This window comes from Lepisosteus platostomus, unplaced genomic scaffold, assembly GCF_059453375.1.
Source record: "Lepisosteus platostomus isolate fLepPlt1 unplaced genomic scaffold, fLepPlt1.hap1 Scaffold_61_H1, whole genome shotgun sequence".
Classification (NCBI taxonomy): domain Eukaryota; kingdom Metazoa; phylum Chordata; class Actinopteri; order Semionotiformes; family Lepisosteidae; genus Lepisosteus; species Lepisosteus platostomus.
The window spans coordinates 84254-96334 of record NW_028291677.1 but is presented as its reverse complement, the minus strand read 5'-3'; the positions used below and the strand labels follow the sequence as shown (position 1 = coordinate 96334).

At 48.3% G+C, this 12081-nt stretch overlaps 3 non-coding genes across 3 annotated transcripts; 2 read left to right on the top strand and 1 right to left on the bottom strand.

Annotated features, from left to right (window-relative positions):
* Positions 1-4128: 4128 nt before the first annotated feature.
* Positions 4129-4201, bottom strand: trnak-cuu (transfer RNA lysine (anticodon CUU)). The gene has a single exon. It is a non-coding gene; the product is annotated as a tRNA-Lys (tRNA).
* A 2356-nt stretch (positions 4202-6557) lies between these two features.
* On the top strand, positions 6558-6629 carry trnae-uuc (transfer RNA glutamic acid (anticodon UUC)). Its single transcript has one exon. It is a non-coding gene; the product is annotated as a tRNA-Glu (tRNA).
* A 2089-nt stretch (positions 6630-8718) lies between these two features.
* Positions 8719-8792, top strand: trnat-agu (transfer RNA threonine (anticodon AGU)). Its single transcript has one exon. It is a non-coding gene; the product is annotated as a tRNA-Thr (tRNA).
* The last annotated feature ends 3289 nt before the right edge of the window (positions 8793-12081 follow it).

Here is a 12081-nt window from a genome sequence, read left to right as displayed (position 1 = left end):
GCCCCACCTTCAGCCCAATCTGCGCCACCAGAACGCCAACGGCTCCTCTGCTCTCCGGGGTGCGGTTGTGACCCCGTAACCGAAAGTGTTGGTGGCAGACAAATGGAGACTAACAGGTGACGTCCTAGGACATGACTACATTGTGACACTCGGTGGGGATGGTGACCATTGCTTGGAAAAGAGTGCGAGGCCCCTTTAGAAAAACATTTTGTTAACAGGCATTCTGCCTCAGCCTAAACACCTATAGCTTGAAAAGCGCATGCTATTAGACAGGCACCTCTGCAAGACCTTAAGAGTCTCTTAAACTAGTGATAGTAAGGTGTTCCCAATGGGCGATGTTCGGCTTTCAAATCATCTCTCCTTGGAAGCGCCGAGATGCAGCTGTTTAAGGCTTAGAAGCAGCTGACTGTTTCACTACCTAGCTGATCACTGTCAGTCAGGGAGCTCAGAGGTGAAAAGCCTGTCTGAGAGACAATTCGCCGTCGATCAGTTCAATATGTTCCGTACCAGCTCGGCGCACCTGAGATCATCTTGGTAGCCGTGTAGCTCAGATGAGCGAGAGCGTGTGTGTGTGTACCACCGTGATTGGATGCCGGTCCTTCTCAGGTCACAGTAAACCTTCTGCTGCCTAACTTCCCTTATTTTTGGGGATCCCTTTGAAAAAGCAAAGGAAAAAAAAACTGGCTCTTCATCAGCGTGATCAACCTCACCCAGTGTGGCGCAGTGGCCTAATGGCTAAGGCACTGGCACTCTAAGCCAGGGATTGTGGGTTCGAGTCCCATCTGGGTTGCTCCTGTCCCCTTTTGAGAGTACAAATGTCCTTGCAATTTGCGAAGCTGCAACCCCACCTTACTCAGTGAGCGTCTCTGCTTTTCTCTCACATACAGTTGGGAGAAAAACTTTTGTAAACAGCCCTTCGGAATGATGTGGATTTCTGCATGAATGGCTCCTAACATGTGATCTTATCTTTATCTTAGTCATAATAATCAATAAAGAGAGTCTGATTTAACAAACAACACACGCCCAACATTTGACATTGCTGTTTTAACAAATGTTTTAAACAATCAAGGTCATTGATGGAAAAAGTACGTGAACCCTTATATTAAGGAGCTAGTGGAACCTCCTTTATTGACAAAAACCTCAACCCCCACTTTCTGTAGCGGCTGGTCAGACCTGAGCAGCGGTTAGGAGGTATTTTGGCCTATTCCTCTATGCAAAACTTTCAGTTCATGTATATTTTTGGGATGTCTTGCGCTGAACGGCCTGCTTCAGATCATGCCACAGCACTTCAATGGGATTGGGGTCAGGACTCTTACTTGGCCATCCCAAAATACGGAATTTCTTCTGTTTCAGCCACTCTGTTGTTGATGTACTCCTTTGTTTTTGTCATGCTGCATGACCCAGCGTCTTTCGAGTTTTAGATCACAGGCAGACACCCTGAAATTCTGCTGTAGAATTTCCTGATACATCTTGGAATTCATCGGTCCCTCGATGATTGCAAGCCCTACAGCCTCCGCCATGCTTCCCAGGTGGGATGAGGTTTTGGAGTTGGTATGCAGTGTTTTGTTATCTCCAAACATAACGCTGTGCACATTTACCAACAAGTTCAACTTTTGTCACGTCTGTCCACAGAACATTGTTCCAGGAGTTGCTGTGGAACATCCATGTGGTCTTTAGCAAACTTGAGAGGGGCAGTGGTGGTTTTTTTGTTGGGGAGATCAGTGGTTTCCTCCGTGGTGACCTCGGATGATCACCACTCCTGTTCAGATTTCTTCTTATGGTGGACTCATGAACACAGACGTAAGACAAAGTCAACCACCTGTTCGCTAGATCCCATCCCCACTCAGCTAGTCAAAGATTCCCTCGAAGGACTGGCAGGACCTATAATTAGTATGATGAATGCATCGCTTGCGTCAGGCGTTGTACCTGATCAATTTAAGGTAGCAGTTGTTAGACCGCTCCTTAAGAAGTCAAATTTGGATCCACAAGTTCTTAACAACTACAGGCCTGTCTCAAAGGTCCCATTTCAATCTAAAAGTCTTGAGAGAATAGTTGTTGCCCAACGTCAATCGTATCTGGATTCAAATAATATAATTGAGAAATTTCAGTCTGGTTTCTGAAACTGCATTAACGAGAGTCGTAAATGATATTCTCTTAGCTACTGATGCAGGGAATGCAACAGTGCTTGTGCTTCTAGATCTTAGAGCTGCCTTTGACACGGTTGACCCCTCTGTTTTGTTACACAGGCTTGAGTTTGAGGTTGGCTTATCTGGAACCGTCCTTCAGTGGTTTACTTCACATTTTACTCATCGTTTTCATTATGTTCAAATATCTAATAATTGTACTGCTTCATCAACGTCACCAGTTCAATTTGGGGTACCAGACGGATCAGTGCCGGGACCAATATTGCTCTCTCTCTCTACATGCTGCTGCTAGGTAGGATAATACGAAAAAATAATATGAACTTCCATTCATATGCTGATGACACTCAAATAAACATTTTGTTTACACCAAACGACAACTCTTAGACAACTCTATTATCACTTTAGTTAAATGCATTAATGAAGGAAAGACTTGGATGTGTGAAAACTTTTTGTTACTCAACTCTGAGAAAACTGAGGATCTGTTGATCGGAGGCAACAATACTGATAGGACTACTATAACTTCAGCACTTAACTCAGAGGATTTAAACATTTGCCTCAAAGAGACAGCACGTAACCTAGGCGGCATATTAGACACAAGGCTCTTAACAACTTGCATTGTTAAGTGCCTTGGGACAACCTTGTTGTGAAAGGCGCTATATAGAAATACATTGATTTGAACTGAATTGACAATGTAAAATGTTGTGTGTTGTTTGTTAAACAAGACTGTCTTTATTTATTATTATGCGTCAGATGAAGATCAGATCACATTTTAAGAGCCATTCATTTAGAAATCCAGATCATTCGTGTTTTAAAAGTCGCGGGAAAAGCGAAACGGGTGCTTTTCCTTTGTTGCGCAGACACACGACGACACCGTAGGCGGCAGGACTTGAAGCTTCGCGGGGAGACCCCGACGGCTTTCTAATCCATCGCCCTAACCACTCGGCCACGGCTGCAGCACGCGCTGCCTTCTTGATACAGTCTAACATAGAGTGCCGGGCGGCGGCGGAACCCTTTTTCAAAGTCGCTTTCGGTTTAACAACAACAAAAAAAAATTTCACAAAATGCATGCTAGCAGACAAATGCGCCTCGGAGAACTTAAGGCTGGCTTCAAGTTGGAATGATAGTCTCCCCGTCCGGTCAGGAAAAGGGAACTTTGTTAGACAGAAAGAAGGAAGTAACAATAACGGAGAATTGTGTGCAAGGATTTTAGAAGCTGCGCAGCCCTGCAGTTTCAATAGCCCTTTTATTCGTGTTAGATGCTGGAATTGCCTTTTTTTGACGCTCTTACGAATGCGATGTCAACGAAAACAGAACAAAGCACAAAAAACCCTCAAGTCCTGCAGTTGGATAGTTGGATAGAATGCCGTTACGCGTCCAAGCCGTATTTTCAAGACGTGATTCCCTGAGTCAAAAAAATTTGTAAGTTCTTTGGATGATCTGTGGACCGATCTTTCACGATGAAGAATTCCTTAAGAAGAATAGATCTCGGCCCACCATCCCAATGCCTCCATCTCAAAACAGCAACCTCCCACTGCCCTTAGTCTGCAAGGCAGTCCTTTCAAGTGCGATGATGACGCCGGGACCTTCGTTGCCTATTGTACGAGCTGAACTTTTGTGCTCATCAATTCAACGCTCTTTCCATCAACTCATCTTGTCTTTTGACGTTTCGTGTTTTGTGCTCCTTTGACTATCGGCATATCGGGTGACTGCAAACACTGAAGTTCTTGCTTACGGAGTGTGGAACAGTGTTTTCAAGTGATCGCTGTTCTGTCATGTTGACGCCGAGTGAATCTTTCTTTGGCAACATGGGCAGGCTGACAGCAAAAGTAATGGCAAATTTCTTGACTTATTTCTGAATGTGAATGTTCTTTAGAAAAGGGATGCGGCGTTGCTTCTCCCCCGTGTAAAGGTCACGCATTCCAGACGTGGTTATGAGCGAACAGTTGCCGCAAGTGTTTGAAAAGAGCAAGAGAGGAAGCAGCCCTGCCCCGTGTGAGGATCAAACTCAGGACCTTCAGATGAAGAGACTGACACGCTACCAACTACGCCAACGAGGCCAGCTGCAGTGCACAGCCGGAAAGTTTGCCTCATATGGATTTCAGTCGCCCGTTCCCTAATCTTTAGACGCCCTCTGCTGGATGTTGCATTTGCCTTTTGATCTCACCGATACTTTTTTGGTCTGTTTCTGTTGCGAGTCCGTTTTTCAGATCTCACCTAGCACAAGTCTCTCTGGCTGAAGTGGCCTCTCTGCTTCAGCATCGTGCCCTCACTCAGCCATTAAAAACGTCACTCGGACTTCTGACATGCTGACATGAAATGTCAAGAGAGAGTGGCGGAGACGCTTAAGGCAGAGAGAAGATGAAGAGGGGGCGTGGCTGCGAAATGATTGACAGCTGCATGACGCTCTCCATGCAAGGTGTGACCACAGGCTAAAGGACACCTTTCGGCACATCAAGCTCTAAGCACACACCTGGAGGACGTGGGAAACGATCCCGCTACCTCTCGCATGCAAAGCGAGCGCTGTACCATGCAAGCTAACCCCCCTTGCTGGGGCTCATGCCTCAGTGTCGCCTAGTGCCGCTTGTTCCCCTCTTACCGGGTGCAGTTCACTGCCCTTCGTCTGCAAGGCAGTCGTGTAATTGCGGCTTTCTTGACTTATTGATGAAGGTCTGACTGGACGAGCGAATGACGCCTCTCCCCCATCCTCAAGCTCGCTGACAGGATAAAATAGAAAGTGCTGCTGTGGCTCATTGGTTTAGGGGTATGATTCTCGCTTAGGGTGTGGGAGGTCCCGGGTTCAACTCCCGGCTGAGCCCTTGTGTGCTCTTTCTGTCCTCGTCCACAAGACTGGGAACTGATATCCACATCACCTTGCAGCATCTGCTTATGGCAAACAATGGAATGTGACTAATGACTGAACGAGCCTGGTGAATACTCATCACGTGGCACAATGAGAGCGTGCAGTCAGCTGTCCAAGGCAGCAACCTCATTGCTCGTTCAAAAGAACACGTACTGAAAACTCATCACCACTATGTCGTAAATGAGCACCGCGATCGCTTGTTGTCATGCGTCCTTACTTGGGAAATGCAGAAGCAAAAACTGCCCTCTCTCAGCCACCGAAACGTGTGCGGCTCGCCTTGCACTCTCTGCGCCTCGCATATTTATGGAGCTGTCTGCTCTTCTTTCTGTTGAAGTACGCAAGTTACGGGGCGTACTGCAGACTATGATGTGCTCAATGACAGCTTTCAAGATTTGAAAACTATGAGCTTGATGGCTCAAGTCGAACGAATGTGGTTGTTACGCAATTGATGATCAAACGCACATATTCTAACGATTCGTGAGAGTATGTTCTAAAGGTCCTTGGCTCGATCCCGGGTTTCGGCATTTTGTTTCATCGCTCCCTTTGTTCCTCTCTCCAGCGCCCCCTGCCTAAAATGACGCGTCCCTTTCTCAGCCCGAAACGCAAGCGATACACCAGCAACAAACCCTACAGGTTTCCGTAGTGTAGTGGTTATCACGTTTGCCTAACATGTGAAAGGTCCCAGGTTCGAGACCGGGTGCAAACAGCCTCTTCTTGCACGCTCCTGCACTTCACAGAGGTCTTGAACCACCAGTCATTTGTTCCCAATGTATTTCCGGTGCCTTCATGCACTCTTGTACCAAACGCACGTTTTTTCTGTACCTGGAGCCGATCATTTGCAATTGGGCTGTCCCGACAGACCAAGACGAGCTCTGTCGGCTCAAAAGCAGCGCAACACCTGCGAGAACAACAGAAAGATTAGTACCCAGCGGGGGCCTCTTAGTGAGCCCAAGATCTAATCAAGAATCGACTCCAGCAACAGGGCTGGGCGCATTGTTCCATACTCCGACCACTCTTGGTGTAAACAGGTCCCTCCTGGTCTCTGCATGAAATGCACTTTCCTGCGTTTGCTATGGTGTAACTGGCTTCCCCTGCATGGGCGAATGTGAAGAAGATCCTTAGTAAGTCATTGAAGAAACCCCGAGAAGAGGTCGGAGTGGCCTCTGTCGTTCATCAACGATCCAGTCAGGCAGTACTCCTCTGTAAAGCGCCGTTCGTTCACATCGATTGGCTTTTTTTTGCCTTCATTCATGCAAGTAGTAAAAGCAAACACCCCTATTCTGCCGTGACCCAGATTTGAACCAGGGTTGTTGCGGCCACAACGCAAAGTACTGACCACTATACGATCACGTCGAGTTACCGATACACACGTGGCAGGGCGGAAAAGGCTGTGCTCTCTTCGTGTGACATAAACGGAAAAGTCCTGACGTTGCATTTCAACTGAGTCCCAGTATACATCGACCCTTCGACACTCTGAGTGACAACTCTCTTGCGTGTTTTCTCATATTTATGTAGTTTGCTTGCATGATGCCGGGAACAGCAGGGTTGTTCGCTGCCATATGGTCTAGTGGTTAGGATTCCTGGTTTTCACCCAGGCGGCCCTGGTTCGACTCCTGGTATGGGAACGTGTCAGTTTTGCCTCCTGCTTTCCAAAAGATCAGCACCGTGTACGAAGGAGCCGCATTAAAACTACTCGAACGTGCAAAACGTGCGAGAAGAGGGGGCGCTTGTTTCCAGCCGAAACTTCTCGCGTGTGAGACCAGCTGACCATCGCTGCAGGAGGTGGGAGGGTTACTCTGGTAGACAGGGCTGACCTTCGGCAATAGGATTTATACTCTCCAAGATGATATTTGCACTTTCTGGAGAGGCGATTTTCTCCACGTCAGTAGCCCGATTTCGTCGATTGCGTGGAGAGGGCTGTAGAATGTGACGCCGCCTTTCCTGCTCCGTCCATGAGAGGCGTGCTGGTCTCTGGAGAGAGAGCACGGTCCATCAGCGCACTCCAATAAAGGCACTGGAAGCAGCTGAATCGCATTGGCGAAGCTCAGCACTGGGCCGCTGGGCATGTCTTACCACAGTTTCCGTAGTGTAGTGGTTATCACGTTCGCCTCACACGCGAAAGGTCCCCAGTTCGAAACCGGGCGAAAAACAAACAGATTTCTTTTGTCGCCACGCACAAAAGGGGATTGGGGATTCGCCTAGCGCTGTGATCGAACAGACCCACTCACCTCTTAGTGTGGCAGGATCTGCACAGTGCATGTCGCAGCGCATCCTGCTTTCACTTCAATGCGCGTCCTGATGTACCCCTTGCTCCCGCGTGACAGGTGGGGACAGGTGACAGGTCCTATACTAACGAGGAAGACATCGCTCTCTCCGACCCCCCGGCATCGTGTCCTGACCCACCGTGCTGGAAGCCGACGCGTGCTGTGATTCCTTTACGGAGCAGAAATGACAACCGAGGAGCCGAGAGATCATTTCAGCATTTCGCGTCTGAACGGAAAACACAAACGACCAACTCAGAATGACTTGCCTTTGACGCTTTTCAAAGCGTTCTTTGTGCACGACGACTGCGCCGCCTAGCAGATACAAATGGGTTGTACAACTTTGAAGTAGCAAATGGAAGAGGGCTAAGCCCCCTCTCTTTTAGCCCAGGTTCGATCTGTCTCCCAGAATCACCAGGGCGCACACACACACACCCGTGCCGTTGAAGTGCTTTGCTTCATTTCTAAGGGCAACTCAACATTCACTCCTACCCCGAGTGCAGAAAAGACAGCGTCCGCAGCAACAACAGCTCAGGTCTCTGCACAGGAGCTAAGCTGCCCCCATCTCCTCTGCTCTGCGGCTCCTGCAGAGCGGAGTCCTGCCTGGAGCCGTGTTTGCAGGCGGCAGCTCCCCACGCTCTGTCTGTGCGTCGTGAAATTAATTAATAACGTTAATAAATTTATAAAGTTAATAAAGTTATAAATTTGAAATTAATAACGATATAATTATATTCATGTACCACAACACAAGAATAGTACACGCTGTACATTGTCTGTCGATAATGTTTCTGTAGTGCTTTAGTGGGTTAGGTTCCTGACTTCCATGTCACACGGTCTATGATTGAATCCCATGGAACTATGACTTTATTTTTTAACAAACATTTCTTTGAAAAAATGAAACGTTTCCCTTGGTCAGAGATTAAATAAAACCTCACTTTTTTAGGTTTTACTGTGCAGAGTGAGGTTTTACCTCACTTTTTTTGAGCAGAAGGTTTACTGTGACCTGAGAAGGGCCGGCATCCAATCACGGTGGTAAATACACACAAGCTCTCACTCATCTGAGCTACACGGCTACCAAGATGATCTCGGGTGCGCCGAGCTGGTACGGAACATATTGAACTGATCGACGGCGAATTGTCTCTCAGACAGGCTTTTCACCTCTAAGCTCCCTGACTGACAGTGATCAGCTAGGTAGTGAAACAGTCAGCTGCTTCTAAGCCTTAAACAGCTGCATCTCGGCGCTTCCACGGAGAGATGATTTGAAAGCCGAACATCACCCATTGGGAACACCTTACTATCACTAGTTTAAGAGACTCTTAAGGTCTTGCAGAGGTGCCTGTCTAATAGCATGCGCTTTGCAAGCTATAGGTGTTTAGGCTGAGGCAGAATGCCTGTTAACAAAATGTTTTTCTAAAGGTGTGTCCAAGTGGCTGCAAAAGGACAACACTCCTGGGGTGCTGTGGCTTAGTTGGTTAAAGTGCCTGTCTAGTAAACAGGAGATCCTGGGTTCGAATCCCAGCGGTGCCTTCCTTGTTCTGTCTTCTTGAACAGTACTGGTCATTATGGACAACCGCCTACAGCTAGACTTAATTAAATGCAAGTATTCATTTCCTGTCTTTAACGCGACTTGTTTTTCTTAAAATGGATGCAACTTGCAAAACATGAAATACAAACCTTGCTAATCAGCGCTAGCGGCTGGCAAAAAAAAAAATAAGTCAGCAATGTTTTTTTCTTTAACCTTAACCCTACTAATGGAGAAGAGTTAAACGACCGAGTCTATGCAGCTTAAACGGTGCGCACGTCGGGTTCTTAGCTGGTAAATCACGCTCACCCCAGTCCTTAATCTTTTAAAGAGGATACAAAATTGAACCTAATCGCCACATCACATACATCCTGTTCAATGATAAAAAGGTAACATCTATCCTCGCTCCAGACTAAATCTCACGTTGAGGGCATATTTTTTTTCACTTTACCATGAGCCGGGCTCGGCTGCACAGAGGAGAGAGCAGAGCAATGAGGTCACGGGGACAGGGGAGTCACACGCTGGCGGTTTGAATACGCGGAAGATCACTGAGGGATCCACAGTATATGGACCCTCCGTGCGCCATCAGTCCGCACTCCGGACTCTGAATCCTGCCATCCGAGTTAAGATCTCGGCGGAACCTGAGGCACAGTTCCTTCTTAAAACGTAATCTGGTGAGCATTTCTAGAATCGTACTTGTATAGATGCAGCCTTTAATGTGTTGCTAGGTTAAAATTGATGACTTCTTGTATTTCAGTAGGCAACTGCCCTCTTGATTTCGGATTTAATTTCTTTATTACAGGGGCGCTTTTATGATGACAGAGTCATGTTCAGGTACTTTGCTTGATGGAGGAAGCTCATTTCGGACTCTGTGATCTGCTCACCTGGAAAGGTCTGCTGTACTACTACAAGAGAGAAGTAGAGTCTGGAAGAAGGGACAATTTTATGATGCTTTGGAAGGTAATGTTTTTTTTTTCTTTGAAATCGAAATGAATCAGAATAGCAGTGCAAAAGACAAACTCTTGGTTTGGTTTAAAGAGATATGGTTTTAAAACAGACAACATGTAGAAAACAGGTGTTTCTCACTTTTGGAAAAGAATGGACCGGGGGTAATATTTTACTAGTTGCAGGGCTGAGCTCACTGGGTTACAGTCCTGCAGTGTCACACCAGGTCCAGTGGTGCAATGGATAACGCGTCTGATTACGAATCAGGAGATTGTAGGTTCGACTCCTGTCTGGCTCAGGTCATTTTTAAACGCACCGGGCTGCTCCCTAAGTAGTCTGTGCTACTTACTGCATTGTAATTGCACCCAGTAAGAGATTTCCTTCATGTAAATGAACTGCACCTGACAGCTTTAGAAAAACACCTGGGCTCAGTACGGTGCTGAGAACTCAGCGTTGCTGTTCTAATTAGCACGCACTGCATCGGCTATGAACCCGAACTTTTCAATTATTCCGACCAGTAAGTCAACACGTAGTCCACATGAAAGGAAGAAATATTCTCTTGTCTGTCTCTTGTTTTTATAGAACTGAATGTCCCTGACAATGTACTGTTAGTTTTAATTGAAGAACGGCATTTGTTTTCAAATATACCAGACAAGTTTACGTAACTGCTCGTGCGACACTCAGTTGTAATTAGTCAAGAAATAAAGTCAAACAACAGCTGCGGGTTTGATTCTGAACGTACAGATGCAGCCATTCAAAATGGGTGAGGTATTTCGCGGCATACCGCGACACGCCCACCGGGGTATCACGCGGTTCACGTGTGTCACGTGACTAACTATCCGGCGTCGCCTTGTAAAACCGCCAGGGGGAGCTTAACCTCTCATGTACAGCATTTGAGCCTTTAATTTTGAACTGTGTATTACAGCATGTTAATCATCAGTCATTAAAATGTTGGTATATTTTATGAAAGCAAGATTGCTCAGTTGGACAAAACCAACTGAGCTGTGCATCACACAGCTGCCAGCGCACCTCACCGTACCAGGCCACCACTGCGTCATATAGCTGCAAGCGCACCTCACCGTGCCAGGCCACCACTGCATCATACAGCTGCCAGGGCACCTCACCGTGCCAGGCCACCACTGCGTCACAACACACAGCTGCCAGTGCACCTCTACATACCCGACCACCACTGCATCACACAGCTGCCAGCGCACCTCACCGTGCCAGGCCACCACTGTGTCACAACACACAGCTGCCAGTGCACCTCTACATACCCGACCACCACTGCATCACACAGCTGCCAGCGCACCTCACCGTGCCAGGCCACCACTGCGTCACAACACACAGCTGCCAGTGCACCTCTACATACCCGACCACCACTGCATCACACAGCTGCCAGCGCACCTCACCGTGCCAGGCCACCACTGTGTCACAACACACAGCTGCCAGTGCACCTCTACATACCCGACCACCACTGCATCACACAGCTGCCAGCGCACCTCACCGTGCCAGGCCACCACTGCGTCACAACACACAGCTGCCAGTGCACCTCTACATACCCGACCACCACTGCATCACACAGCTGCCAGCGCACCTCACCGTGCCAGGCCACCACTGCGTCACAACACACAGCTGCCAGTGCACCTCTACATACCCGACCACCACTGCATCACACAGCTCCAGCGCACCTCACCGTGCCAGGCCACCACTGCGTCACAACACACAGCTGCCAGTGCACCTCTACATACCCGACCACCACTGCATCACACAGCTCCAGCGCACCTCACCGTGCCAGGCCACCACTGCGTCACAACACACAGCTGCCAGTGCACCTCTACATACCCGACCACCACTGCATCACACAGCTCCAGCGCACCTCACCGTGCCAGGCCACCACTGCGTCACAACACACAGCTGCCAGTGCACCTCTACATACCCGACCACCACTGCATCACACAGCTCCAGCGCACCTCACCGTGCCAGGCCACCACTGCGTCACAACACACAGCTGCCAGTGCACCTCTACATACCCGACCACCACTGCATCACACAGCTGCCAGCGCACCTCACCGTGCCAGGCCACCACTGCGTCACAACACACAGCTGCCAGTGCACCTCTACATACCCGACCACCACTGCATCACACAGCTGCCAGCGCACCTCACCGTGCCAGGCCACCACTGCGTCACAACACACAGCTGCCAGTGCACCTCTACATACCCGACCACCACTGCATCACACAGCTGCCAGGGCACCTCACCGTGTCAGGCCACCACTGCGTCACACATATTTCAGCGCCATATATTTCATGGATATTATGGAATATAATGGATGGATATCTTAGTTATC